Source organism: Felis catus, chromosome A2, assembly GCF_018350175.1.
Source record: "Felis catus isolate Fca126 chromosome A2, F.catus_Fca126_mat1.0, whole genome shotgun sequence".
In the NCBI taxonomy this organism is placed as follows: Eukaryota; Metazoa; Chordata; class Mammalia; order Carnivora; family Felidae; genus Felis; species Felis catus.
This window is the reverse complement of record NC_058369.1, coordinates 42,005,266-42,032,122: the sequence shown is the minus strand read 5'-3', so window position 1 is coordinate 42,032,122 and position 26,857 is coordinate 42,005,266. Positions and strand designations below refer to the sequence as shown.

The 26,857-nt window shown below is 36.9% G+C and overlaps 1 long non-coding RNA gene across 1 annotated transcript in view; it reads right to left on the bottom strand.

The window, feature by feature from the left end:
- The window catches only part of LOC111559444, a 370,022-nt gene that overhangs the window by 202,731 nt on the left and 140,434 nt on the right, over nucleotides 1-26,857 (bottom strand). Inside the window, exon 2 of the long non-coding RNA XR_006593914.1 lies at nucleotides 1,814-1,932. This is a non-coding gene — a long non-coding RNA (uncharacterized LOC111559444). The remainder of the gene's footprint in view (nucleotides 1-1,813; nucleotides 1,933-26,857) is intronic.

The window sequence follows — 26,857 nt, the reverse complement described above, 5'->3', positions numbered from 1 at the left end:
GTCTCACAAACCCTCTCTAATACCCATGTGTGTATTTCCTCGGCAACCCCATAAACAAGGAGACCTATCACACTGCATTAGAACCCCTGGCTTATTCATCTGTCTTTCCCAGTAAACTATAAAATTATTGAGGTCAATGGTAATATCTCTTATATCTTTAACTCTGTGCTTAACACAGTGCACAGCAGAAAGTAAGTTTTCAGTGGCTATTAATTCAATGAGGAAAATGTTCTTTTACACAAATTTAGTATCAGTTTTGCTACTTTGCATAAAGACAATATTAACACACATGCACCTGTGCATACGAGCACACACCCAGGAGGGAGGTTAACTGCTATTCAGACAACTGCCACAGCAACTTACTTCATTACAAAGACCCAAGCCATCCCTTGTAGTTACTAACCATAAATTATCTGCTACATTTGTCAAAGCAAAGTGCTCATGTTTGAAGTATTTAGAAGAAGGCGAAAATTATTCATATGAGCTCCGTCTTAGCCTATGTTCCTATGCCACCTCCATGAAAGCAGAACCAGAGATTACTGGCTCGGGGAAGGAGGGCTTGTTTGGGGAAGTGACCCCAAGGAACAGGAATGGGGGGCAAGAGAAGGACAAACTGGGCCACTGTGAACCAATGTCGGCTGGCGGACTTGAGCTGTTGTGGGTAACTGGGGCTCATTCCCCCCTGGGGACACCTGGAGGAGACCTGTAAAGCGCAGCTCAGAGGGCTCTACCTGAAGGGCAAAGGAAGAGAGTATTTATCCAAGGCTCTCACCCCACTCATCAAGGGCAGACCCGGGAAGTGCTGACTACATTATACTGCCTGATTTTGAAGGCTTCCGAATGGCTGAGTGGTTTCCCACAGACAGCCCAGTAAGAAGTGACAGAAAACTGCTAGGGTGGAAAGCAAAAGAGATTCTAGGCACAGCTAGCAGTGTTGCCCTAGGGTTACACCTGCCTGTGGCCGGTTGCCACAGCAACTGCTAGGGTAAGGAAAAAAAAGAAGAAAACACAAAGTCTGAGAGAATATCACTGGTGTCTTAATCCAGCTGAAATATAGGTCTTCTTAAATGGGCTACGTTCACCTTATTACCATGAACTGCTTAAAGAACTTGTAAATAACTGCTTTCCATGCAGCAATCTGGAAACATTTGACTATTTATTCTTTCTCATTGCTAATTGGATAGTATCTTAACAATGTAAGGAGACGTACAAAAAGATTTCAAGACATTTTTGATAGGTAGACAGCCTTCATGTGGAAATCTGAATTATTAGGCCAATTGATACTCTGTTTTAACTGAGAATTGACATTTCCCTGACTTCTTTTAAAAACAAGTGACTCCCAGTGCCAGGAGCTCAACTGTACAGTCTATATGTGTCATTATTCAGAAATAAAAGAATGGGGGGAGGCAAAGAGATGGGATCAGGACAGGACATAAAAGTAATTTCAAATATATTAGATAACATTCCAGTTCTTCAGTTGTAGGGTGGATTTCGAGGTGTTCATTTTTGCTTTATAACCTAATTATGTTATATATTATGAGTTTGAATAAAATATTGTGTAACAAATTTAAAATAAAATTTTCATATTTAATTTGAAGAAAACATTCCAACCATATGCTTTTACATGGCATAAACCTTAAATATAAGCATACAGAAAGGCTGAGAGATGAAAATACATACCATGAAAACACTCATCAAAAGAAAGCAAGAGAGAGAAAGGAAGAATGACAGAGAGAGAGAGAGAGAGAGAGAGAGAGAGAGAGAGAGAGAGAAACAATGGTTCAAAAGCAAAGATGTACTATCAGTGACTCACCATGCCAAGAAGACAAATATTGGACTTCAGAGCCAGCCAGGGAGGAGGGGTCTCAAGGTTTCCACTGGACCCAACAACCTTGAATCAGTTAAATCCTGGATTAGATCCAGGACATCTGCCTGGAACAGAAACTAAAATAAATAGTGGTCTGGAACCTTGAAGAGTGCCATAGGTATGCTTCCATACCCCATACATGTGTAACACAAACACAAAATGAACTCTTGTTGAACATAAGCTCACAGACAAAAGCACAAAATATCTTAAATCCATTTACCTGGCTATTTCGAAGAGATAAAAGAAGAAATGTATGTTTTACAATGAAGGCAGGATATTTTAAGAAAGGTACAGTTCTGGGGTGCCTGGGTGTCTCAGTCAGTTAAGCATCTAACTCTTGGTGTCCGCTTAGGTCATGATCTCATGGTTTCATGGGTTTGAGCCTTACGTTGGGCTCTGAACTGAGTGTGGAGCCTGCTTGGGATTCTCTATCTCTCTCTACCTCTCCCCAACTCACACTGGCTCTGTCTCTCTCAAAATAAATAAATTAAAAACAAAATTAAAAAAAAAGAAAGACAGGTACCATTCTTTTAAGAAAGAAACTATTAGAGAAATGAAAAACATAGTTATTGAAAGCAAAATCTCATTGGATGGGCTAACTAGGAGTCTACTTAAGACTAGGAGATGGGTACTGTGAACAAGTTTTCCTGAACATGGAACAGAAGGGTAATGACTGCCAACAGCTGACAGCTCTGCCCGGTAGTCCCCACAGCACCCAGTGAGTGGAGAAGGAGGGACACTGCCTTCTTCCCTAAATTAGGGTAAGTTTAGTTGAAAGGCATCTGCCCTTTAGGCTGACTTTTCCCTCTTCCTTTGGCATGGGAGAAGAGGTTTTATTTGGTACTTTTTTGTCTGCATCTGCTGGTGTTTCTGGGTTGTGGGCTCCGCTGGTTCCCAAGCTGTGATGATAAAGGAAACAACAAAACTCCCAAAGAACAAGCCACTCGGTCAGTCCTCAAGTCCCTCGAGACTAGTCTGCCTTCGTCTCTCTACCTTCCTGAATGTTTATGGGCAAACCTTCCCAGCGTTGCCTCATGTTTTGTGCCCAGGATTTTCAGCTGTAATCAGCAGGAAGGAAAGGTACATTTACTCCTTCTTGTCTACAACTAAAAGTTCTTGTAGCAGTTCTTAAGAGCTGACATAATGTGTCAGCATATACGCTCTTTCAATCCGTAGAATATAAAATGGCTGGCTACCTCAATGCATTAACACATTTTTAATTTTGTCATTTTCCAAAGATTTATTGGCTATGAGAAACACACTAATCAAATAAACAGTAAAAATAGCAACTTTAAATATTTTTATCTTTATGATCTCAAATAATAAGATTTTCAACGTTAATTTATTTTATATTTTTCCACCAGATGTTTTAAAAATCTAATTAATGTAGTTTTTTTCACTGAGTTTATGAATCTATTTAGTACCTTTCTTATTTTAAGTTCCAACTTCTAAAAGCTTATACAATTACTAGTCATATTTTTTACATAATTTTGATTTGATTTATTCTCTTTGCCTTTATTTAATGATTTAACTAATAAAATCTTTAAGACTTTACTTCAAGACTTCTTATTTACTTTCTCTATAGAATGCATATGATCTGAATTGGCTGAAATCTACCAGATAAGAAAACATAGGCTGCATATGTAATTAAGCAACAATTATGGTTGCCCTTGAGAGAGAGAGAGAGAGAAAAGTGTGTTATTCATATGTATGAGCGACAATCCAAAGGAAACAGGTAACAAAATAAAAAAAAGTATTTTAAAAGCTACTAGTTGTGCTACTGTGCAAACCTTAGAGGATAAACTTCCATGCTTCCAGTAATTTTAATCTTTACCATTTTACAAAATATTTCCCACAAGCTTATCCAACCTAACGCATATTAACTAGTCCGACTTCCAAGGTTACTCTTTAACTTCTGAGTTGATCTATCCAATGAGCACATGCCTCAAAGAGAGCAGAGGGAAATATTAATACAAAGCAATGTGTCTAACGTTCATCTATTTTGTAGAGAAACATCCCATGCCATTTTAAAATTTCCATTAAATAAAGAATCAAGCATTTTGGAACCGTTAATAGAACATTATCCACATCATCTTCTTATAATAATGCCTAAGACACCAGCTCTCATCTTCTTATTCCCTCTCTACCAGTTTGCGTTCAGATCATTGCCGCCAATGGCTCTATTACACGGAGGGGTTACCTTTCCCTCCTGGCAGGAAAAAATTCAATGAAGAGATCACACTTGAAAGACAGTATAAGTATGCATCAGTCCTATCAAACAGCTGCTCTGGATTTCCATCCAGAACTTGAGCCCTCTGGCATATTCCAGCCCACCTCAATACACAGGAAACATGTTCCTGGAAAATGCCCCCTTCTGACAATCATTAGCAGTACCAAAATACATATATCACAGACATTGACACTCAAACAGCAACTTTTAATCTGCTTTAACTTCTTAGTGAATACTAGCCTGAGTTAAGAACTCTGCTATAATGCTTTGCAAAATAGGACAATTCTACACTGTAACAAATAATCAGAGGAAGATGATCTGCCATTTATTTATTTTTTTTATTTTTTATTTTTTTTTTTAATTTTTTTTTCAACGTTTATTTATTTTTGGGACAGAGAGAGACAGAGCATGAACGGGGGAGGGGCAGAGAGAGAGGGAGACACAGAATCGGAAACAGGCCCCAGGCTCCGAGCCATCAGCCCAGAGCCTGACGCGGGGCTCGAACTCCCGGACCGCGAGATCGTGACCTGGCTGAAGTCGGACGCTTAGCCGACTGCGCCACCAGGTGCCCCTATTTATTTTTTTTTAATACCAACTATATAGAGACTTACTTAAATTATATCATCTAAACTTCAGAACATGGCTGTAGGGGCAAGCTATTTTTATACCTATTTTAGAGAAGAGGAAACTAAAGTTGGGGGGATTTAAATAACTTTTTTAGGATAACTGCTAGTAAATAGCAAAGACAAAATATTGGCCCAGGCTGCCTAACTCTTAGTTTACTATTTCAACTCTAATTCAGTTACTTGAAGAAAGGAATAATAATCCTAAAACTAGGAGACCAGTGTTAGCCAATTTTTACAGGTTATGTAACATTTCTGAATTTTAATGTCATCTATGAAAAATAATGCTTACCAATTTAATAGATCATGACAGAATAATTTCATATGAAATCTTACCATTGCAAAGTGTTATCCCTATCCCAGCCCCTAAAAAGCTTTTTTTTTTTTCAAGAATAAATTTTGGAGGACACCTGCCTAATTGTCTTTTCAGTGATAACCTTGCCACTTTCCAGTCACTGACATTTCTGTCCCCCTTGCATATTCAAATGGCTGAAGAGGAACCAATCTTGTTAAAAGGGACCTTATTCTGATGCTTGAGTTCACTGCCCCAAGACTTACTACATAGAGTGAGCTAACTAATAATGTCTTTTCTACATTTTTGAATTTGGGATCAGGGACAGTATGTCAGCTTGTCAGCAGCCACGTCTCCAACCATGCAGCCAATCTCAGGAAAATTGGTAATGTGACGGTCAGAAGAACAGAGAAAATCTATACAGAGACAGAAAGACAGAGAGAGAGACAGAGACAGAGACAGAGAGAGAGAGAGAGAGAGAGAGAGAGAGAAGTTATTAAATATACGGATGTGTACGAAGGAACACGGAGGAAAGTTGAAGGGCTGTAATACTGTTCACTTCTTTGAAGTTAGTTATTCCCTGCTCTCTCCCAGGGTTTTAGCTACTTGTATCTTCCCGTCTCCTTATAATCAATCTCCTTTTTTTGATTAAGCAAACTCTAACTGGATTTCTACCACCTGTAATCAGTATAATCTTTTAAAAAAATAGCACAGTAGAATGTGTTATGTTGAATAATGGCTCCCACAGATATCCAGGTCCTAATCCATGAAGCCGGTGAATGTCACCTTAGAAGACAAAGAGACTTTGTCCATGTGATTAAATTAAAGGTTTTGAGATGGGGAGATAATCTTGGATTAACCAGTGGCCCTAAATTTATAGGAGGGAGGCAGAAGGTATTTTTGACTCAAGAAGGCGATGTTACAATGGAAGCAAGATGCTACACAGCTTCTTCCTGAAGCAGAGGGAAATGGAGGAAGGAACTATGAGCCAATGATTGCAGGCAATGGAGCTTTAGAAGCTGGAAAAGGAAGGAAATGGATTCTTCCCTAAACCCAGTATACTGCTCAGTGTTCTCCAGATAAACATATGCAGGATGTATAGATATAGGTAGTGACAGAGATAAAGCAACAGAGCTACAGCTATCTATCCATCTATCCATCTACATACTATCACCTATCTATTATCTATCTATCTATCTATCTATCTATCTATCTATCTATCTATCCATCCAAATACTATCATCTATCTATCCATATATCTATCTGTCTATTATCTATCTGTCCATCCATCCATCCTCTCCTCTGAACAACACAGGTTTGAACTGTGCGGGTTCATTTACATGCAGATTTTTGTCAAATGCAGTATAGGACTATAAATGTATTTTCTCTTCCTTATAACTTTAATAAAATTTTCTTTCCTCTAGCTTACTTTATTGTAAGAATACAGTCTCTAATACATGTAACACATAAAATGTGTTAACTGACCTTTTATGTTATTGGTAAGGCTTTGGGTCAAAAGCAGGCTATTAGTAGTTAAGTTTTTGGAGAGTCAAAACTTATACATAGATCTTCAACTGCATGAGGGTGGCACCCCTAGCTCCTCCCTGTGTTGTTCATGGGTCAACTCTATGTGTGTTTGTTTCATATATGACAGATTATATATTTCATATACATTATTTCATATATTGTATCATATACATGACTTATTATAAGAAATTAGCTTATGCAGTTATGGAAGTCCCAAGATTGGGAGGGTGAGTTAGCAAACTGGGGACTCAGGAGCTGGTGGTTAAGTTCCAGTTCGAGTCCAAAGGTCTAAGAACCAGGAGAGCCAATGCTGTAGTTTCAGTCCAAAGGCCAACAAGCTCAAGATCCAAGAAGAGCTGATGTGTCAGTTTAAGTCCGAAGGTAGGAAAAAGGCTAGTGCCCCAGTTTATTTATTTATTTTTTAAGTTTTATTATTTCACAGAGAGAGAGCATGAGCCAGGAAGGGGCAGAGAGAAAGAGAGAGACAATCCCAAGCAGGCTCTGTGCTGTCAGTGCAGAGCCCGATGCAGGGCTTGAACCCACGAACTGTGAGATTGTGACCTAAGCAAAAATCAAGAGTTGGATGCTTAACAGACTGATCCAACCAGGTGCTCCCCACCCCCCCACCCCATGTCCCATTTGAAAGGCCATCAGGCAGAAAAAAATACCATCTTACTCAGGAAGGGACAGTACATTCTGTTCTATTCCGGTCTTCAAATGTTTAGACAAGGCTCAATCACATTATGAAGAGCCATCTGATTTACTAAATCTTCTGATAAATGTTAATTTCATCCAAAAACACCCTCACAGAAACACCTAGAATGATGGTTGGCCAAATATCTGGGCTCCTCATGGCCCAGTCAAGACAACACATATAACCATCATACCTAGTGAAAGTGATCTTGGATTTCTTATCTCCTGTACTGTCAGAAAATAAACGTGTGTTCTTTTAAGCCCTCAAGACAAAGGTAATATGAGAGAGAAGCCATAGGAAACTAATATATAGAACATAAAAATAAACTAAGAAATGGTACCAGAAGGGACATACAAGGTAAAGAGTCTTCATGAAAATACAGAGTGGTTAAATTAGAAGCAGGAACTGATACCCAAGGACCTTGATCTACCTTGTATGTGGCTAAGAACTCAAGTCTAATAACTCCAGCATTCCTACCCTAACGCAAGAGAGATTTACAAACTTGGTTATAACTTCCTTGGCACTTTCCATTACACTTTCCAATTAGCTCCAAGCACTGAATACATTTCTCAGTGGTAAAACTTCAAATGAATGAAATCATGCTACAAGAGAGCTGAAGAAACAAAAAGATTAATTATGGACAAATTAATCACATAACATCAGAATACTAGGAATCTAGAATTTGATTATTGCTGACTTAAAGCACTGATGTGTGACCAGTCCTCATTCCCACATTCATGACCTGGATGACTGCCCTAACAAAAATGGAGTGTTGCTTTGATATTCACTTTGGGTTTTCAAACATGAATTTCAAGCACACATGATTCAGGCAATGTGTTTGATTCAGACTTCACGGCTTAGCATTCACACTGGCTCTAATTACCCATGCTTTCTACTTGCAGATAACATACGAAAAGGTTTGAGAATCTAGAAACAATGCTAGGAGCTCAGTGACTATGTTGTGGGGACACCCAAGATGACTCCTGTGAGATGTATCTGATCCCAGGAATGTGCACAATGAAAAGCTGTGAGGAGAGGCACCAGAAACAACATGGTAGGAGGCCCTGAAGTTAAGGACGCATTTGAACTCTTGGGGTACAAATCAACTCTCTTTCAACACCCATATTCCAGCACATGGCCTCTGCCATGGAAGTACAGTTTTCTCACAGGAAATACCCTCACACTGTTCACGGAGGGCAGAGTTAATAGATGATTTTTTTTTTTTTTTGCGTCTAGAGAAGGTGATTTTTTTTTTCAGCTAAGGTTGATTAAGCTATTTCTTTTTTTATTCAATGCTTGATATGTCAGCCAAAGGCAGTATTCAGTTCCTTGGTGACTTGGTCTGCTAGCTCAGGCATTAGGCCAATTTCCTCTGATAGAACAAACCTCTGTTTTGCCCAGACGTTTGCTCAAGAGGTAACTGCATTGTTTTTTTTTTTTTTTTTTTTTTTTTTTACATGAGTGAAAGATTTGTTGCACTTTATATTTTGTTGCAAGCTGCCTTTTCAAAAGGTGTTTTATTTAATATTTGATCTTCAGGACATGACTGAAGCACAACATTTTTTGTGCCCTGCTGACCAGAAACAAGAATTTAAGTACTCTTACGTCCATGCAGTTTAAAAGAAGCAGTATACCAGGTTTACTGATGTGCTGTGTAGAAAATTTAGACTCACTGCTGTAGTTTTTTTTTCACAAACCTAAACCAAGACTTTTATGACTGAATAAAAAAAAATCATAAAATTTCATGCATTTAGCAAAAAAAAAAAATCTGTCTTCTAAAGAATATCATTCATTGAATATTCAGAGGTCCTGGAATTAAACCAAACACCATTATCTATTTTCAGGATTTTCTTAGGATTTGAATTCTGAGAAACGAGATACTGTCTGTACATGGCAACTGAATTTAACCCAAATCCAGAGTAAACAAAACTCTTAGCTCTGAGACAGAAGGTTGGCAAAAGGATGTAAAAACAATCAGTTAGCAACCAATTAGTAATGCAATGATAGAATCATACAATTAAATGACTTCCATGACAGGAACAACCCTTTGGGACTGAAGAACATGTTAGAAACTCAGTGGTAAACTCAATGTTCTGTTCTCAAGGGTCACGGCGATGTTGGTAGAAGCAGTCAGGAAATGGTGGCAGCCGCAAAGCAATTGCTATAATTCAAGATTTCAATGACAAGAGGGGAGGTTATATTTTACATGATGATCTGTATTCTAACGAGGAGGAGACTACACTGAAAGACACTCGTTCACAAAATTAAAAGGCAATCTTTAAAAAAGACCAGCGTATATTACGAAAGGCTTGAGTTACTTCTAAAAAGCATTGGGAAACATGTACCTAGAGCTTGAACATGGATGAAGGTGAGAATTAATTCATCATGCAAAGACAGTTGTGAAGAGTTTGAACCTGATGTGTAAAATTATGATGCCAATTCAGAAAGAAAAAAAACAACAACAAAAAACCAAAACTGCTATTTTAAAAACTTGGGCCCAATTTTGGGGTAGTATGTTGAAAATAATTCACATGTATATAAAAATAAATTGAAAGTATTACAAAAATATTTATAATGTTTTAATCAGGGGTATAATTATTTAAATGCATTTACCTAAAAACTTCTACGTGCAAGTTTAAAAATAATGAGAAAAAGTGTTTCCCCTAAACCCTGATATTAATAAAGACTTCTGATTGGTATATAAATATGAAAGAAGAGGAATTCAGATTATAATCAAACACCTTTCATCCAAGAACATTATCACTGGCAAAGTAAATAACCATGAGCAATAATGGTTGTAGAAAGAATGCACTGTAAATCACAAAGTAATAAAGTGCTTTAAATTTCAATCGATCAGTGCTTCCAAAACTAATCCAAGCAGCATTTTCATTAGCTTAAATGATCTGCAGAAAAATAGTTTTAATTTCCATTTAATATTCTTTACCATGTCTGTGACCTTCAAGCATGTAAATGGCAAAAGATGAAATGTGAAATATGATATGAGAGAAAATTGTATCCTATTATCCATTGACATAATTTCAATTGTTAAAAGATGCATATAACAATAACATATCAAGCTACTTTTTAAAGAATCCTTCCTCACCCTAACTGGCATATCCTCATGTCTAGTGAGATTCTCATTGTCTGTCCCCTCCTCTCCTACCCAGACCCCCATCACACACACCCTGAGATCCATTTTGGACAAGTAGATTTGATCTTCCAAAGGGAAAGAAACAATTTGTTTCTTGTGAAAATGGGAAACTGACAGAAAAAAAAATAGGCAACAAGTACTATTCAACATAAAAGTACTATTATTCAGTAATGCTGAGGCAAGCAGCATCTATAATATTTTGGCAGATTTGTTCCTTTTCTATTCTGTCATTAGAGGTATTCAGCTTTCTTAGTAATTTAAAAAAAATTCCAAACATCATAGTTACTTTCTCAGGCTTTGTTAATGACATTGTTGTTTTTAATGAAAAGGTCCACGCATTTCAAGAGATGTAAAGTTTGTCAGGATATCATTCAAGAGAAGTGGATCTATGATTTTCTCTTTTTAAAATTATTTATTTATTTATTTTAATATGAAATTTATTGTCAAATTGACAACCATGGGGGAGGGGAAGAAGATTTTCAATTAATCAAATGTTATATATGTGGAATCTACTTCAGGCTAGAACTTTACAACACAAAGAGTTAACCTTCATGTAAACCATGCACTTCACTTGATAATAATGTATTAATATTGTTTCCTTCATTGAAAAAATGTACTACCCTAATACAAAATGTCTAAAAAAGGAGAAAATTGTGTGGAGAGAGGGGGAAGATAAAGAGAATTTCTGTACCATCTGCTCAGTTTTTCTGGAAACTAAAACTTTTCTTAAAATATAAGGATAATCTGTGGGGCACCTGGGGGGCTCAGTCAGTTGAGTGCCAGACTTTGGCTCAGGTCGTGATCTCCCAGTGGACGAGTTCAAGGCCTGTGTCGGGCTCTGTGCTGACTGCTCAAAGCCTGGAGCCTACTTCGGATTCTGTCTCCCTCTCTCTCTGCCCCTCCTTGCTCATGCTCTGTCTCTGTCTCGAGAAAAAAAAAAAAAAGTAAAATAATAAACATTAAAAAAAAAACAAGAATTATCTGTAACCAACTGTGTTCCTCTGCTTGCAAGTCATGCAGAAATGAGGCAGGTCCATCAAGAATTTGTTTTCCAACATGAAGACATCATAGTTTCTTATTTTTATCATTTTATTATTAACATTAAAAAAAACTTAATGTTCATTTATTTTTGAGAGAGACCGACAGAATGGGAGCGGGGGAGGGGCAGATAGTGAGAGGGAGACACAGAATCTGAAGCAGGCTCCGGGCTCTGAGCCGTCAGCACAGTAGCCTGATGTGGGGCTCGAACGTACAAACCGTGATCAGGACCTGAGTCGTAGTTGGAGGCTTAACCGATTGAGCCACCCAGGTGCCCCTATCATTTTTATTATTGATGTTTGTATACATTTCCGATTCCTTTCTTTCTTGACACATCTCAAGTTTGTCAACTGTATTAAACATTTCAAAGGACAACTTTTCTTTTTCTTTCTTTCTTTCTTTCTTTCTTTCTTTCTTTCTTTCTTTCTTTCTTTCCTTTCTTTCTCTTTCTTTCTTTCTTTCTTTCTCTTTCTTTCTTTTGTATATTTATTTATTTTGACAGAGAAACAGAGAGAGCAAGTGAGCAGATGCACACGGAAAGGGTCAGAGAGAGAGAGAGAGAGGGAGATAGAGAATCCCAAGCAGGCTTCGTGCTGTCAGCGTAGAGCCCAATGAAGGACTCAACCTCAGGAACCGTGAGAACATGACCTGAGCTGAAATCAAGAGTCAGAAGCTCAACTGACTGAGCCACCCAGGTGCCCCTCAAAGGACAACTTTTGGCTTTGCATTTCTTCTCTATATAGCTTTCTTTTATTCATTAACTTCTGATCTTTATGATTATGCTGCAATTGTTCCTTTATTCATTTTTTTCTATTAAGACAGCTATCTAGTTTGTTAATTTTAAGTATTTTTCTTTAATATAGCAGTAACAAAATTTTCATGTAAATAGTTAAATCAAAGTTGTTTTTTTTTAATTTATTAACGTTTATTTATTATTGAGAGACAAAGAGAGACAGAACACGAGCATGGGAGGGGCAGAGACAGAGGGAGACACTGATTCGGAAGCAGGCTCCAGGCTCTGAGCTGTCAGCACAGAGCGAGACGAGGGGCTCGAACTCACAGACCGCGAGATTATGACCTGTGCGGAAGTCGGATGCTTAACCGACTGAGCCACCCAGGCGCCCCTAAATCACAAGTTTTGATACACTTTCGTTATCAGTCAGATCTAGCTTCCAAAAAATTAGTGCAATCTTGAATACTTAAATCCATGAAATTGACAGTATTATTGTTTTCTGTCAATGTTTGTTTATATTAATCAGACGTCTCCCCTACCCCCCTTTTCTTTTTGCTTTTATTTTTCATTCCTTCATGCATCTCACTGTTCCCTATAGATGATTCCCTTCTTCCTGAAATGTATTCTTTAAAAGTTCCCGGAGTGACTTCCTTCTAAACCTCCAACTGATCTCTCTTAGAACTTGTTATGCTGTCCTCTAGGTCTCAATCTCCTTCCATATTTATCTTCTTGACTTTAAAATCTACTCTGGCTAATTCAGATCTATCTTCTGGTTTATAAATTCTTCCTCCAACTGTGGTTAATCTTATGTTTAATATATCCCTTCAGTTTTGTTTTAGTTATTATAGTTTTAAACTATATTAAAAACAAATAAATCATTTATTTATTTTTTGATCTAACATTTCTGGTTTTCATAATGTAACATTTACTTTCCTATGTACCACTTTCACATCTTTAAAAAGGTTAAACACATTTTATATTTTGTATTGAAAATTCAACTAGCTACCCTTTCTCTGGGACTGATTCATTGTTTTGGCTAACTTTCAGAGTGTTCCCTTGTCATTTGTTTACCTATTTATTTGTGACTTAATATTTCTTGGAACTCTAGTTGTAAAAAAGTTTTTAAGAGTTTTGTTATTGGTGCATTTTCTAAGAAACAATTTATATTTGTTTCTGTCAAGTGTTCATGATTTTCAATAAAAACTGAAAACTACTTTTCTTTTCCTTGAGTTTACAGAATTAATAAGCATTTCCTAAAATTTACATGATTCCTGACTTTTCTTTAGGAATTATCAGAGAAGATATTGCCATAATAGACCTCCGTCTCCACCATCTACTGCTGAGGGACAAGATTTTCTCTAGTTTACTCGAGCACATCACCTTCTCGGGGACCTGGCTTTCTGCTGGAGTCTGTGATACAGGCTTTCTCTTCTTCAGGCACAAGGTGTTGAGTTTATGCCTTCTATGAATCTGATTCATTAAAATTCAGGCTTGAGTGGTGCCTGGGTGGCTCAGTCAGTTGGGTGTCTGACTTCGGCTCAGGTCAAGAGCTCACAGCTTGTGAGTTCAAGCCCCACATTGGACTCTGTGCTGCTGGCTCAGAGCCTGAAGCCTGCTTTGGATTCTGTGTCCCCATCCCCACTCCCATTCTGCCCCTCTCCCACTCACACTCTGTTTCTTTCTCTGCTTCAAAAATAAATAAACATTAATTTTTTATTTTAACATCAGGCTTGAGATCACCCAGAAACAAGTAATTTCTAACCTCTGAGTCACCTACTTTATTTTTTTGTCAGCTTAATTATGTGTGAAAAAGATACCTTTTACAAAGTCTTATCAAGTATTTTTGATGTGCTGTACCACAAGGAGTCTATGAGAATATCTACCACAAGAATGTTTATAAGAATAATCTACCATATTGGTATAAATGAAACAAATTCCCTACATTTTCAGGGTCAGTAAATACTGTTATGTAACAGCAACAAAGGGATTAGGAGTTTTCCTTGTTATCCCATACTTCAGTCAACAAAAGGAAGTTATGAAAAAGAACACTAAAAATTGTGTGTAATACAATGTTATTTACATAAAACAATAACCAATGCATGCATGCACAAATATATACAAAAATAAACACAAATATACACAAACATACATGCATACAATAAATTGGGATGATATATACTAAATTGTTGGCATGATTTCCCTGGTAGAGCATGGCAAATAAAGGGACAGAGGGAGGAAAGGGGAATTCTAGGAAAAACTGAAAAAAAAATGAGAGAACACGCTAAAATGTGATGTAATATTTATGCATTTATGTAAAATACTGTATGTATGTTCAAAGCAAAATACACATTTTGCTCATTCCCTATGTACTAGAGTTACAGACTACACATATGTCGTCTACTCACTTGTTAACTCATTTACTAATGGTGCAAACAGTGATGCCGTTGATGGTGGGAATAGAGTTTTCAAGCAGAACACAACTACTTCATGAAACTGTTTAAGGAGGAATCCAGAAGTCGGAAGGAGCATTGATAAAGCTGAGATCCCTTCTAAGACAGATTCCTTGAATACATTATAGTTCTGATATTCAGCATTTCTAAAATAGAAAATTAAGCCTGTTGTATTACTTGAATCTCAATGCAGTCTTAAAATGCATCATGAGGTGTTTTTCTACCTCAAGAAAAGATGCACTGCACATCACAGAGAGGATTGCACAGTGTCGTGTTAATTGAATCCCAATGACGGAGCATCTGAAAATCACTTTAAAAGGCTGTTTTGTGAGCAACCAGTGCAACACAATTTTGCTTTTGCTTTGAACAAGTCCCAATGTCACCTTTACTCTTTACCAAGAGCTTCATTTTATGTGCCTGAGCAACCATGGAAACGCTGTGTCGATGGGTTTGTAGTACACTACATCTTCGTGACTTTCCACTACAGAGAATACGAGGTTAACCTCAATGATTCTAGTATTATACCCTAATTTCACAGTACAGCTTTTGTATTATTAGTATAAATGTGTTTTTCCACTTCAGAGTGTGTTCCACGTGGGCTATTTCTTCATTGATGATGGTATTAATTTAACAGGACTTGAAACCAGATTATCTTTTGTAGGGAGACTGATTTGGGGCAAGATGGTTAAGAGGTGAACACGATGAAAAAGAGCCTTCATGACAAAAGTGATTAATTGCTAAGAAGTGTCCATTTCCTGAAATAATTTATGGATCAACAATATTGCTAAGAAGTGCTTATTTATTCATATAATTATGAGTCAACAATGACTATTTTACTTATCAGCTACCGGGGATATACAAAGTTCTAACACCCGGTATCCTAATATTGACTTAAAATCAAATAGTTCTTACTAAACTGAATGGGATGCCCAATTTAAACTATTTGTACTGTGGAGACCAACATTTATAAGATTAAATTTAAAGCCAAAATAGTAAGCAGGTATAGGCCCCCTTTCAGCTTTTTGAATTACCTTTCCCTCTCTTCTTCTATACTTTATATATATTGTTTTCCCTGCTTAAAAAGTCTCCCCTGAACTCTCCTGTCCTGCCACTCTACTGTTCTGCCGTATCTAGTGAAATGCTACATTACCTTCAGATCTCCTCTCATATTCCCAGGGAAGAATTTCTTGATTATTTAGTACTAACAGCTATCCTCTCATGAAGCCATTTATTTCTCCTTTTTATACTTTAATTGTAATTTTACATTTGTTTGGGTGATAACATGATTAAAATGTGTTTCTCTCATTAGACTCGAAGTTTCCTGAAAGACATGGATGTATATGTTCTGGTCAAGCACAGTGAGGAAGAGTGAGCTCTCAGCATATAATGGTTGAATTGATAAACAAAGCAAATCAATTATTATACAAACCAGCTACAGTCTCAGTACAAAAATGATTCCCATACCTCAATCCTTACAAGTTTATTCTTACAAGCAAAATCAACCGTCTTCAACCACAGGGCAGCTACTAATGTGTGTTATTGCTTTCTCGGTGCTATTCAATAGAAGGATGATGGAAGCGTTCATATTTCTAATGTCATCCTATGATGATATCATCATGTCCAATACAGTAGTCCCTAGCCACATAACTAAGTAGCTGAAATGCAGCTAGTGCAACTGTAGAAATGAATTTTACATTTTATCACTTTTTTTAAAAGTCTATTTATTTTGAGAGAAAGAGAGAGAGAGAGAGGATGGGGGGGGGGCAGGCAGAGAGAGAGGAAGCCAGAGAATCCCAAGCAGGCTTCATGCTGTCAATGCAGAGCCTGATTCGGAACTCAATCCTATGAACTATGAGCTGAGATCAAGAGCCAGATGCTTAAGACTGAGCCATCCAGGCACCCCTATTTTATCAACTTTAATTAATTTTAATTTTAATAGCCATATATGACCAGTGGTCATTGTAATTGAAAGCACAGAATAGTTATTAGGTTATAAAATGACTCCTTCTCTTGACGAAAAATTCAGCACAAGATTCTATGCATGCTGGCAGGAGATAAAATTTCATGATTAGTTAAGCCAAATAAAATATATAAATAAAGAAAACTGCTCTCAACTTTTATAGATAAAACCAAAATGTTGATATCAGCAAACACTATCAGTAAAAATAATATAGTATTAATACAGTAATAATACAGTAATAATTTAGCTTTGTTTTTAAACTCTCATTCTGTCCTCCCTCACCACTAACTTAAGTCAAATGCAGGTGATAAGACTATTGTTACCCTATTACATCTTTTTTTCATTTTGTACCCATCTTTCAAAATCCTGTTCCAATCCCACATCTTCAAGTGAATCTCCCTTGGCAATTTGAAACCACCGTGAACTCTCACTTTCTTAATTTGCCTTGCACTTTCTGTACTGTTCCAAAAGTCCTTTCTATCATCAGTATATGCTTTATATAATGCAGCTGGGAAAGAACTCTTAAAGCAGATTAACCTTTTAGGTTAATAGGCTTCTTTTAGTCCATAACTAACACAAGGAAGAAAGAGTTAGCTCAGTAACTTGAAAGGATTATTGCACTTCTGAGAAAGCCTAACCAGGATACTGGTTGTTATTTACCCTCTAGGAGAAATTGTCCACAAGATGTGACTTCAAATGTACAAGGATATATCTAATTGTATCCTCACCCTTGACCTGTCTGAAATATGTTGCCATTATTGAACACATTTCCCTTGCTTAAAGTTCACTCTTCTCTTAGCTATCTTGAGAACAGTTTGACCTTATGTTCTTCCCTACTTCTCTAAAATTCTCTCCTTTGCTTGTTTGCTATCTCCTCTTTTCAGCTAACAAATTTGAGGCATTGATCAGATTAATTGCTCTGCACACATCCTCATTCTGTTCCTTTATTTTTTTTTTAAGTTTATTTCTTTATTTTGAGAGAGACACAGAGAGAGAGAATGCAAGGGAGGGGGAGACAGAGAGGGAGAGAGAGAGAATCCTAAGCAGGTTCTGAGCTGTCAGCACAGAGCCCAATATGGGACTCGAACTCATGAACTGTGAGATTGTGACTTGAGTGTAAACCAAGAGCTGGACACTTAACCTATTGAGCCACTCAGGTGCCCCAATCTGCTCCTTTTTTTAAATGTTTGTCTCTGACAGCACACATCTTATTGTATCACATCTAAATTACTCCAGTAATCTCCAGACTATGAGGATTCCCTAATTGTCAGTCACTTGCTAATTCATCCCATTATTGTTCCAGCATGGTCTTCTGCAAATGCCATACTCATCAGTTCACTGCTGATCACTTCATTGCTGATGTACTGACAGTCTTTCTTGATGGCTGAACTCTCAGGTTCCAACTCCACTATATGATCTTTGAGACCCTCTAACCTTTATCTACATTCCCTAAGGAGCCAACCATAGTTGCTACTTCGTATTATAAATCACCTCTCTGACCCAGACGAGTCTTTCTACAAACAACAAGCATGTTGCACTAGTTGCTTTGCTGCCAGGCCTTTCACATGCTCAGTCTCCTCCTTTACTATGTCTGTATTCTTGTGCATACCCTACCTACTCATTCATCAAGGTCATGCTTGGCTTAAATTCTGCACAGAAACTTTTTCCAATGACTTGGGAGTCCCAGGATCTTTTCCTACCTCAGCAGTTGTAAAATTGAACATCCATAGGGACAACATACATAAGAGTGAAATGGACAACATAAGTTAGATAAAACCATGCTTTTTTAACATGAAGCATGTGGGATTCCTCTTTCATTCCTCCCTAGAAACTGGCTCCCATTTTAATCTAAAACACAACAATCTATCAAACTCTTAAATTCCTTCTCACTTTTATTGGAGGCACAAGTAGAGGAAATAGTTTGCCTTATATAAGAGAAACAGCAGCACGGTCATGATGACCAAAAGCCACTGATGGTCAGTCTTGGTGTCAGAAAGACAATCAGGAATGGTACAGACTGTGGTAATCTGACAAACACATGTTTAGTCTAATAGGTACATCATTAAATTAGAACCACCTAATTACCATGAGAGAATATGGATCCAGTGTCGACAGGCAATGCTTTGGGAAATCTAGGAATCCCACTACCATTACACTGATTTGCCTTCTTTCTTGAAGAATTCAGTAGTCAGGATGCACTTAAATACTATTTAATACTATTTGATACTATAATCCAGTTATTAGATATGTTCAGCCTCCTTGCCCAAATAGATCCTAAGTTTTTGAGAACAGAGCTATTTTTAAAAATATATTTATTTATTTTGAGAGAGAGAGAGAGAGAGAGAGATTGGGGAGTGGGGCGGTGAGGAGAGGGACAGAATACCAAGCAGCTCCAAGCTGTCAGTGCAGAGCCTGACTGGGGCTCAAACTCATGAACCGTGAGATCATGACCCGAGCCAAAATCAAGAGTCCAATGCTTAACTGACTAAACCATTCAGGCGCCCCAACACAGCTTTGCTAATACATCTATTTAATCTCCCTCAATGTGTGGCACAGTATTAGGCCCATGAAAATCAATGTGACGCTGCTCTTTAACAACTGTTTATTTTTATCTCTGCTTCAAAATATCACTTTGGATAAAATCATAATCTTTTGTACATCTGTTTCATATTAATTATAAGAAAAACATATATGAATGGCACATTACACATGCTTAATAAACATTTCCAACTAAATGAACGATATTCACCAAAGGAAATAGATTTATGTGTTCTTATGTGTTACAGAGTTTTTTTTTTTTTAACTTCAAAAGCTATTGTCATAACATTATTAGTAGGATACTAAAGTCCCTGCCTAGTTAATTTTGCTAGCCAAATGACTAGGATCTGGTAACTACAATCAGAACCATATGATATTGGTTATAACTAAAACGATCCATCATAGATGTATAGATCTGATTATAATGAAAATTATGTATGTTTCAAGTGAAAATAAAACCAGGAAAAATTGAGTCCAAAGCAGTTAAGATGCTAAAAAGAGAAAGCATATAAGGTATGATTACCTATAGCTTCTATTTTATATACTTTCTGCCATACTCATAGGTATTATTTTTAAAACTACACTGAATAACCAGAAAAGTAATAATATAAAAGGGAGCCTCAGAAAATCTTTTGATCTTTTCAAGGTTTTTCCTGTCAAGTGTAAAAAATTAACTTTATAGTATCTGGAATGAGTCCTTAATTATTACAGGCTTAGGTACCGTTGGGGGTGGAAAAAGCATGTACCTTAATTGTTGCCATTTTATACTTTAGAACATATTTACAATTATAAAAATGGGCTGCTATTTACTAAGTACCAAAAATAGTCCAGCTCTAATTGGGCTCAACTTGACCCTTAACACTGCCAAAAACTTACCTTACCTATGATGAAAATACCTAATTATCATAGGCAGTGTTCCATAGGTTAATGTATGCTGGCTATTTCATTATGCCCACCCTTTCCTGGGACTTTTGTATGTGTTAATGTTTGATGTATTTCAAAATGATGACTAGTTTTGTTTCCATTACGTACAAGAAAATTTTCTGAGATGCCTGATTTCCCATAAGACTTATGCTCAACTAAAATTGAATATATTGCACACACTCTAGGTGAAGCTTTCTTATTGTTGAACATTTTTTTGAATGCCAGAAACTCAAATATGTGATATTAATATCACAGATGTGGATTTATTAACTTCTTATTGTACATAACTATTTATAAAAAGAACTGGTCATTGCCTAGTGATTCTATTGGAATAACCTTGTATTAGCGCTCCTGACCAAAAATTACTTTGAAAGTTTGCAAAATATTATATAATTCTGGGTCAGACTGGCAGAAAACGTGAGAATACTTTTTCTTTATTTTTGTTCATTTCTTGTTTTTGAGTACTTCAGATTTTTATAAAGTCCTCAACTTATTTTCCTTTAAGATATGAAATGATAAGGAAAGAAAAAGAAATGGTATACAAAAGAAAGGAAGAGAGGCAAGTCCAATCATGCCCCTCCTCACAAACAACCACTACAAGTGGCAAATTTTACTTCTTTGATATTTTTAGAAATCTTGCCCCTTTCCATTATTAATAACCCTGCTTCAATCCAGCATTCAATTTTTGGAACATAATAATAAACCCTTATGTGGGGTTTCCCACCTCAATCATGTCACTGTTCCTTCTATTATGAATAAACCCATCACAATCAATCATTTACCCATCCATCTATACATCGACATGTCCATCTATTTACCTATCATCTCTCTCTCTCTCTCTCTCTCTCTCTCTAACTTTATAGCAAAAATTTGGCCTCAGTCCATCTTTATTATTTTTCTCATCTGACTTCCATTTTTGACTTCTATAATTTCTAAACATAAACTAATTACCCCACAGGCAACATGCCATTTCACACTCCATGATTTGTTTATTCCAGTTACTCAGCTTGAAATTCCATTCCATATCTTCCAGCTAACTATTTCTTAACATTCAAAATTTCTTATTGTCAACATCTGCCCCAGGTACCCTGCCCTATCTTTCCCTTTACACTCCACCTTCAGACCAGATTAAAGCTTTATCTTTGTGATTCCATAACACCCTGAGTTTACCTCTCTCCCTTTACCTATCACATGGCATAAACTCCATGAGGGCAGCAACCATGCCTGTATCATTCTAGGCTATGATGACGTTATACTTGTCACCTACTAGGAGTTCACAGATGTTTACTGAAAGAATGAAAATGTATCATGATGTAACTGTCACTCAAGTGAATGAGATGAATAAGACCCACAAGATACTTATTTTGCCACATTCCCTGTGGATAATACCTCATTCTGTTCCTTTTTGTATCTATCTCCAGTACCTAACATAGAAACTGGTATACAGTAGGTACTTGATAAATATGTGTTGAACTGATTTATCCTTTTATTTCTCTTTCTATTTCTTCAAGCTGAGTTCTGGTTTCTCCATTTACCACCTCCATCTTTTTATTTCTCTCCATGTCTTGTGGCACCAATTGGAAATAAAATGAGAAAAGACTAATAAGTTTAGAGCCTGGTAGCCCTAACCTCACACACAAAAAAGTGGGCATGGAGCCTCATTTATCTGAAGATACAATTGAAGGAAAAGTGACCTGGGCATTCCACTCTAGGACAAACGGGAAGCATGAACTTACTGGTTCCATGCCAACTACCTAGAAATTTTAGAGAGTTTCCTTAAAGACTTGTCCCCCTCATCATTGTCTCATGGTGCTAGGTCAAGAATGCCAATGTCAGAAAAATATTTCTTTTTTTCTAGCCCACCATCTCTGTCCACTGCTGCACTATCAGGAAAGAGGACAATGGACTAGCCTAGGAAAGAAATATACCAAAACAAAGGGAATAAGCAGAGAGTCACAGAAACCCCTATTAATATGACGTTTTGTTTCCTTTTACAAATTTCTGGCTCTCTATCTAGTGCTGAGGATAGTGAAGATCCATAAAACGAAAAAATTATGGATTCTCAGTGTTATTGTGAGGATGAAATTACATAATTGCTGCCTATAACATAGAAGACACCCGACAGTGAACACATCATGATAGTTGTTGTTCATGTCATGCAGAGAGCTCTGTACGCAAGCCAAAAACCATCTAGCGCCTCAGACAGCTTCCATTTGAACATACTCAGACTCAAAGTCAAAGCCCTGGACCAGAGTTTCCTAAAAGCAGACCTATAAATATTGGGCTTTCCTATGCATTGAAGGATGTATAGCAGTGTCCCTGGCCTCTACCCACTAGATATCTGTAACTACATCTCCCAGTGAGTAGTGACAATCAAAATGTCTCCAGACATAGCCAAATAACTGCTCGAGGCAAAATGCCTCCCAGTTGACAACACTGGTCTAGGGTACCTTTCCTCTACTATCAGACTCTTCAATTATTTATAACATTCTTTTTCTAACTGAAATAAAATATGCTTCCTTGTAATCATGGCCCATTGATACACAGCATGTACATGTCTCCCACTATTCAGATATGAGGGTGATGTTTTACACACCATGTAGACTCATACTCTGTGAATTAGGGATAGCCTGTAGATGGCTTCTCTTCCCAAATATGCATATAAATGTGTAATAAACATTCACTTTAATACCCAGATCTTTCTGGAGTGCTACAGTGCAGTGACAGTGATAAATTAAAAAGTAATCTAAACAAACACTGGAAAAATATTATAAATATGTATTAATAATAATCCTCAACTCCTTATGATAATTTTAAAGTTATTTTGTAGTTAAAAATGGAAGACCTAATATTATATTAAGCTTATAGAGTTGAACATGAAGCAAATAATATTAAGCCCAGATTATACTACATTTTATTGGTACCGTGAACAGATAAACAAAGTTTTAGCCCTGATTAATTGTATGATGGTATTAAAATGGTGCATGTATATCAGTTAAGAAAATAATTTTGCAAAGACACCTTTACCTTCTAGCACCCAAGGAATTCTTGTTTGTTTTGGTTTTGTTATCTATTAAGGCAGTGATAATACATTACTACTGAATATTTTAGATGGGTCAAGCATTGTGCTTAGAGATTTATTTACATTATCACACAACTTTATTATAAGGAAAGTACTATTAATTTGTCTATCAATCAGTATAGGTTAGGATTTACAGTGATAACAAACAATCTCAAAATTTCAATGAGTTGGAATGGAGCTCCAGATGTATCCTCCCACATTAGGACACAAGATGACAGACCTTCTCCATCTTGAACACTGTGATTATAAAAGAAAGAAATACTTTGAAATCTACAAGCACTTTTAAAGATTTCCATTCATATTCCATTGGGAAAAGCAACTCATATGACCACACCTAACATCAAGGGGCAAGAAAGATGGTATAATTCTTCTAGATGCTCACAGGAAGAGGACTACAAATATCTGGAAATGGCATTAACCACCACCACATTATCCTCCTCATTGATAGATGAGAAATATGTCACTGGAAGGTTAATTACCTTCTCATAGTCACACAGGTAGTAAGAGTTAGAATTGGGATTTGAGCCCAGATGTATCCATTATGCTAAGTGACAACTATTTCCCCTTCTGCCTCCCTCCATACAAAACTTAATGGCTGAAATAATGACCATTTATTTGGTTCATGATTCTGTCTGTTGGCCATATGGGTTACATTCATATAAATGATTCTTTCCTTTAAGTCTGGCTAATTTGGGCCAGGCTCACACATGTGTCTATGGTCAGCTGCCATGTCAAATGGGAGCTGTCTAGATGAGATGATTCATCTCTGTTTCACATGATCTCTCATCCTTTAGCAGACTAGCCCATGCTTACTCTCATGGTGAGGCAGCTGAGTACTGAAAGAAGAAGAGGATATATGTAACACCAGAATGTCATATCTTTGCATCTAGTACATTCTATTGGCCAAAGCCAATCACAAGGCCAGTCGAGTTCAATGGATGGAGAAATATACTCCACCTTTTGATAAAAGAATCTGTAAAAAATTACCTTGCAAAAAGCACTAAGAAAAAGAGGCAATTTGGTTTAAGAATTTACACTCTTAACAATATGCTAGACTATAATGATTATTTCCTCTAATACAGGGATGTAGTTCAATGGCACTCCCCTGAATTTTTATTTGTAAAAACTTATGATCTATTCTGTGGTTTTTTAATAGTGCATTTTCACTTAATTCTTTTATAAGACCTACAGAGCAAGATCAAAGACAAATAAAACAAGCAAGTGGCACACTGCATCTAATTATTTCTCTTCAAAATAGTTGCAAAAATAGCACATCTAGTAATTATCCATATGGTGATGTGATTTCAACATTTCAAAACTCTCAATTGGAGCTCAAATATGATAAAAAGTAAGTCAATATCACGTCAAGCAGTGATATTAAATGGGAACAGTTAACAAGATATTGAATTGGTACTTTTGAATTTCCTGGTGGTTCTTAGAAGGAAATGTTGCTAGCCAGAGTTCCTCTTAATTTTGAAAAATCAATTCTTCATAAAGCCCTACTTCCTATGTCTCTCGGAAGAAGAGAGAGCACAAGCACAAAGCCTTGTACACAGTAATTGCTCGATAAACATTTAGTCTGATTGGAGCAGACTTCTTTCAAATAAGATTGTTAATGGGGACACATTTAGAAATTTAAGGTAAAAGAGAAAAAGGGATTTTTAACCCAAATTACATTTCAGTCCCAGGGCAATTTTGAAAGTAAATGATTTTTAACGTTCATGGAATTATTTTAGATTAGTCATCTTTCACATAATTTCTAGTTTTCCTCCAAATTATGTAGATAATAAGAAATCTCCTCCATCCCTTGCCCTCATTTTTTCCATGAAATTCAAAGGGAGGATTTTCCTTCTATCATTCCCTTTTCTCTGAATACAATACACCTGGTCAAAGAACCAATTATCTATTAGTTTTCAGCATGTGACCTTTTCAAGGAGGGAGCATTTGAAAGATTTACTCCAAGGATGTAAGGCAATGATACAGGACAAGGCAATTAAGAGTGGTCCATGGAAGTCAGACAGAAATAAAAGGAAGTCACAGTCAAAACAATGAAAACAATATCAGTAGCAGCAACAAAGCTAAGAAATGCAGAGTCAGAGGTGCCAGATTACACATTTCAACCTTAGTTTCACACAGTGGATGGGCCTAGCTGTACAAATGAAGGCAAGTGGTTCAACTCATTGTTGCCTACATTGACATCAACATAAAATGGTCCCATGTTGGGGCATTTTCTAAGCTCAGGAAAGGGAAGCATGGAGTGAATCGATTTTGCATTATTTCTCTCTTTCCCCACCCGTCATTGTCTCACTGCCATTTTCCATCCCCTCCTTGCTGTGCCTCTTTAAAAACAAAATATGTGTATATATTTATATCTATATTGATACTGACATATGTAAAATACTAATCATCTCTCCTTTATTAGCTATATTCTCTGATAAAGATCTTGTTCACTCACTTTACTAATACAATAGTAGCCAATAGATGTTAGTGTTTACTACGTGCCAGGTATTTTTCTTTTTAATAAACTGGGTTTTTAGAAAAGTTTTAGGTCGATAACAAAAATTGAGTGGAAAATACACAAAGTAAACTCAAAATGGATGAAAGACTTAAATGTGAGACAGAAAACAAAACCTTATAGGAGAAAACAGGCAACAACCTCTTTGACCTCAGCCGCAGCACCTACTTACTCAACATGTCTCTGAAGGCAAGGGAAATAACAGCAAAAATGAACTGTTGGGACCTCATCATCATAAAAAGCTTCTGCACATCAAAGTAAACAAACCAAAAAAAAAAAAAAAAAACTGAAAGGCAACCGATGGAATGGGAAAAGATATTTGCAAATGACATATCGAATAAAGGGTTAGTATCCAAAATCTATAAAGAATTTACAAGGCTGAAAAAAAATAATCCAGTGAAGAAATGGGCAGAAGACATGAATAGACACTTTTCCAAAGAAGACATCCAGATGGCCAACAGACACATGAAAAGATGCTCAACATCGCTCGCCATCAGGGAAATACAAGTCAAAACCACACTGAGATACCACCTCACATCAGTCAGAGTGGCTAAAATAAATAACTCTGGAAACAACAGATTTTGGTGAGGATGTGGAGAAACGGGAACCCTCTGGCACTGCTGATGGGAATGCAAACTGGTACAGCCACTCTGGAAAACTGTGGAGGTTCCTCAAAACATTAAAAATAGAATTACCCTATGACCCAGCAATAATACTACTAGGAATTTATCCAAAGGATACAGGAGTGCTTACGCTTCGGGGTACATGTACCCCAAAGTTTATAACAGTGCTTTCAACAGTAGCCAAAGTATGGAAAGAGCCCAAATGTCCATCAACTGATGAATGGATAAAGATATGGTTTATACATATAATAGAATACTACTTGGCAATGGGAAAGAATGAAATCCTGCCATTTGCAGCAACATGGATGGAACTGGAGGATATTATGCTAAGTGAAATATGTCGGTCAGAGGAAGACTGATATCATATGTTTTCACTCACATGTGGAATATGAGAAACTTAACAGAAGACAACAGAAGAAGGGGAAAAATAGTTTTAAACAGCGAGGGAGGCAAGACATAAGAGACTCTTAAATACAGAGAAAAAACAGAGTTGATAGCTGGGGCCTAGGGAAAAGGGGAAAATGGGTGATGGGCATTGAGATGGGCACTTGCTGGGATGAGCATTGGGTGTTGTATAAAGTGATGAATCATGGGAATCTATTCCCAAAGC